Raw genomic sequence first — 4,582 nt, 5'->3', positions numbered from 1 at the left:
GCGCACGTCCTCACTACTCAATGGTTGTTGCTGAACTAAGGTAGCTCGCCTGAAAACAGCAGAGGGGTGCAGAGCACAACCGCACTCCACCGTGGTCAGGCAGCGAATGCAAAAAAATTCATTTAGGTTTTCCACTTTGTCTGGTTAGCGGCTCGCTAACTCATTTCATTTGTATTGTATGCGTTTGGAGACTAGTCCACACGTCTGACCTCGCCCAGTAGCAACTTTCTATGCAACTATTGTTAAGAAAATGAAAAATAAATATCCTCATAGTGTTTTTTTCGTGAACAAAAATGAACTCTTCAGAGTCTCCCTGGCCCGTATGGGGGTCGAACCCACGACATCCGCGTTATTAGCACGGCGCTCTAACCAACTGAGCTAACAGGCCGTTGGTGCTTGTGGGAGCATCCAAAGCTTTTAATATGACCTTGATTTTCTTTTTTCTGGTATGAATTTTATTTAGATTTATTGAATAGAAATAGCATTACTAAAGTGATATATATCCCACCAATTACATATAAACCTACATTAAGTAGGTTCCCAGAGCCAGAACTTCATCACATTCGTGTTTTCGGAACAATGTACCTAGTGAATAAAGCTACAGAAAGAGAGATGATTTCATATATAGTAATATTTCGTGTACCTATTATATTCTGTTGAATGTTCGTGTAAATAACTCAATTCACTTGATTCCTATTGTATGTCTTTTTACTGTAACTGATTTTTCACAGAGATGAGTAACTTAGTTGTTTTAATTTTTAAGGGGTGTTAATGTTGCAGTTTAAAAACTGTAGTGTAAAGCACTCTTCTGGCAAGACAGTGATGGAGTGAATGATGGTGAAAGTTTTTCTTTTTCGGGCCACCCTGCCTTGGTGGGAATCGGCCAGTGTGTTAATAAAAAAAATCGTAAGTAAGTTTAGGCGCAGGTATACAGAAATACGATTATCATACATAGTTAAATTATGTACGATTACCCAAGAGAGTCATCAACAATAAAGAGAGGATCAGCTCACAATAATAGGCACACGAATGTTAACTATACAAGAAGTCATTCTCCTTCCTTTCCCTTCCCTCACTGATTTATACAATATCTTACAGCTAGGCTTCAAATAATACCATATTACAAGGCCCACAATAGAATGTCACATCGTCTAACTTTCATGGGTTGTCTTAGGAAGTTTAGTTAGTAAATTTATTCAGGTATACACAAAGTTACATAGATTATCATACACATCTTAAAATGTATGATAATTGTAATTACCTAAATCCGTGTAACTGCAATTAAGTGTACCTGTACCTAAGTAAACTTACTTTTAACACGTAGCTACGTTTTTTTCTCGTTCCTTTTCATACTGTTTCCATCCGAAGTGTCTATTGAGCTGTCAGCCTGTAGCAGTTTGTTAAAGGGTATTTACACAGAACGTAAGAATATAAAGGATGAACACTGCAGCAGGCCTGTTGGCCCATACTAGGCATTGGAGTAAGATAAGAGGACCCCCATTGGAAATGTCCCAGTCTTTTTTGGGTTATCCTAGGTAATCTACACATGTGCTGCTATGTATGATAATTTAGTTAACTATTTCTGTGTACCTAATTTATACGTAACGTTAGCTTCGGTAAGACGAAGCTATAAAATGTTAGATTTAATAAGCGAAAAATCTGGCAGTGCTGTTAAACGTTTGTATCCTTGTTTAATATATATACAAATGAGGTGTTTGGAGACTGGTGAAATGTAACCTTATTACTAAACTTTTAATACAGTTAAACGCGTATGATGTGATCTTTAATTTTCTACATGGTGGAAAGGTAAGCCAGTTAGGTTTTTTGTTTTTTTTATTTTAGCATTTTTATTAAACACCATATACTCATGGTGTGGGCAGTAGTGAGAAAAGATTAGACACACACAATGGGTCCAGAGACCGTACCTCAACATTACAGTGGTACATAATGGGTCCATGGACTGGGCCACTAAGTTCTAATAACTTTACAAGTTGCAGTGGTAATGAACTATTTACATGTTTATATCTGGTTACAAACGTAGTGAGTTATTTATATGCAGATGTGGAAAATACTGTATATAATTTCCGGAAATACGGTAATTTGCAGGTAAATAGATGCCCTATATTGTATTTTTAAAAGAAGTATTTTATCGAAAATGGGAAACCTGCGGCTGGGGAAGACACTCGCCATCTTGGTTTTGAAATGGATACAACGTTAAGATAAGATAAGATAAGATTTCGTTCGGATTTTTAACCCCGGAGAGTTAGCCACCCAGGATAACCCAAGAAAGTCAGTGCGTCATCGAGGACTGTCTAACTTATTTCCATTGGGGTCCTTAATCTTGTCCCCCAGGATGCGACCCACACCAGTCGACTAACACCCAGGTACCTATTTGCTGCTAGGTGAACAGGACAGCAGGTGTAAGGAAACGTGTCGTAATGTTTCCACCCGCCGGGAATCGAACCCGGGCCCTCCGTGTGTGAAGTGGGAGCTTTAGCCACCAGGCCACCGGGCCAGAATTTTTCATGCTCTAGAGGTTAAAATTGGATTGACACCTCTCAAATAGGGGGCAAAATTGTTGGATGTGCATTCCTGCATAACTTGAGATATCAGACGACTGGACAAGACAGCTCCATGAACCTCAGATAAGCTCTCTAGATTTGTGTATAATTCTGGCCAGTGTTTTCATAAATTTAGCTAGTGAGGTTTTTCTGAGTATGATACAACTTAATATCCAGTCAAATTGGTGAGTGATATTAAGATATATTTTCCTTCTGTTATGTATATGTGAATTTATATATAATCATTTTTTAATATACAATCCACAAATTTATATATTTACCAGTATTCCTGGTGTATGTATATTTCATTTAATTAATAGGTCCAGAGCAACTTGTGGTTATGACAGTGGTAGGTATCGAAGGGGGACATTTTTTGCGACCTAGGTGTCCCAAATTCCTGCTAGTCTATGTAACATTGATAAATAATAATTATCTTTATCATTTACTGTTATGTACATAATTAGTTACATTCAGCTAAATGCAATTTTCCACAGCAGACATGAATTAGGACAAAAAGAAATACATGTACTTTATATTTTAGCAAAGTATGCTTGAAAAAAAGAAAGTGGTTATATGTTATTTAGAGTGGGCAAAGTCGGGATATTTTTTCAGAATGGTTTGTAATATACCACTGTGGATAAAAATTACTTAGATATTTCTTGAACATTTGTGAGTTCTCTGAATTCATCAATTTTATCACATTCCAGCACATAATGATGCAAGGCATGACAATTATCCATCAGGTTATATAACTAAGACCCGTCTCATATCTAATTAAATACTACCACCTCACTAACTATAAAGACTTTTCCCCCCTCTCAAAATTACCATTCATAATTCACACTGAATCGATGTACTTGAAAACATTTAGTAACATGCCAGTAGCTAACGGCCTGTTAGCTCAGTTGGTTAGAGCGCCGTGCTAATAACGCGGATGTCGTGGGTTCGATCCCCATACGGGCCATATGTTTTCTCAGTTGAAATAGCTTTTTATATGATCTTAACGTGGGCTGTTTTACGCTGCACTGTTTGCTAACACCAGTAGTTTTACTGTTCAGGGAATCAACCAAGAGGATGGGTCTAAGTCCAGGCCTGGAGGGGGTGGGGAACCATCAACTGTTAGTTATTATGCTGCTGACCTCGCCACAGGAAGGGCACAGCTGTTCCCACTGAAGAAGTCTCCCTTCGATCTCCGTTGGGGAGGGGAATCACTTGTGCACCTCAAAGAAGTCTCATCGTGTTAAGATAAAACATTAAATTCTATGGTAAATGGCGCCTCCAAGCTTGCTCTTGCCCTTCTTCTTCTTCTTATGACCAGAGCTTTGGTAAGATGGGTAAGGAAGAAGGATGGGTAAGGATAAAAATATTGGAAAAGGGTAGGAGGGGGGAGAGAGGTAGGATATAAAAGGTAAGTGGCCCAACCACTTTGGTGTAATTTAAAAGGTGTATGTGGAATAATAAGATATTCTTGAAGGGGTATAATACTAACCCATCAGAGTCACATAGATATAACAGATATATAAGTACATGACTCTGAATTGGTAGTAAATATACAAGTTGCAATTGCCTTTTTTTTTTTTTACGATTGCACAACGAATATTTAAGCGACAATGAAGGCAATAATTTCCTGGCCAGTTTATAAAGAATTACTTGACAATGGCTTCTTACAGGTGGTGTCCCGCCATAATAAATGTAGCATAATTTTTACAGTAGAATGTTATATAAGATGTCTCCCTAATTGGGGGCGATGATTTTCTCAGTAAACATAGAAGAGTTCTGGTGTTACCCAATCATCTTCATCTGCAGGGAGGTTGCTCAATATCATTGGTCGATGGTAATCGTCTTTATGGATAAAACGACGGACCCTCTGTGGGAGAGTCATTCTTTGAGTCCTGTGAGGAGGAGTATTGATATAATCCGTGGTATTTTCAACTTGTAGAGGATGTTCTCTATCTGGCATGTAGTTCTTAAAAGCAGCCTGCAAGTCGAGTTCCGTGGCATCGTCTCCCCAAGGACGCCTT

The 4,582-nt window shown here is 38.3% G+C and overlaps 2 non-coding genes across 2 annotated transcripts; one reads left to right on the top strand and one right to left on the bottom strand.

Annotated features, from left to right (window-relative positions):
- Positions 1-314: 314 nt before the first annotated feature.
- On the bottom strand, positions 315-388 carry TRNAI-AAU (transfer RNA isoleucine (anticodon AAU)). Its single transcript has one exon. It is a non-coding gene; the product is annotated as a tRNA-Ile (tRNA).
- Positions 389-3,451: 3,063 nt separating this feature from the next.
- On the top strand, positions 3,452-3,525 carry TRNAI-AAU (transfer RNA isoleucine (anticodon AAU)). Its single transcript has one exon. It is a non-coding gene; the product is annotated as a tRNA-Ile (tRNA).
- The last annotated feature ends 1,057 nt before the right edge of the window (positions 3,526-4,582 follow it).

This window comes from Cherax quadricarinatus, chromosome 46 (genome assembly GCF_038502225.1).
Source record: "Cherax quadricarinatus isolate ZL_2023a chromosome 46, ASM3850222v1, whole genome shotgun sequence".
In the NCBI taxonomy this organism is placed as follows: Eukaryota; Metazoa; Arthropoda; class Malacostraca; order Decapoda; family Parastacidae; genus Cherax; species Cherax quadricarinatus.
The sequence above is the reverse complement of the archived record's forward strand: the minus strand, read 5'-3'. Positions and strand labels throughout refer to the sequence as shown.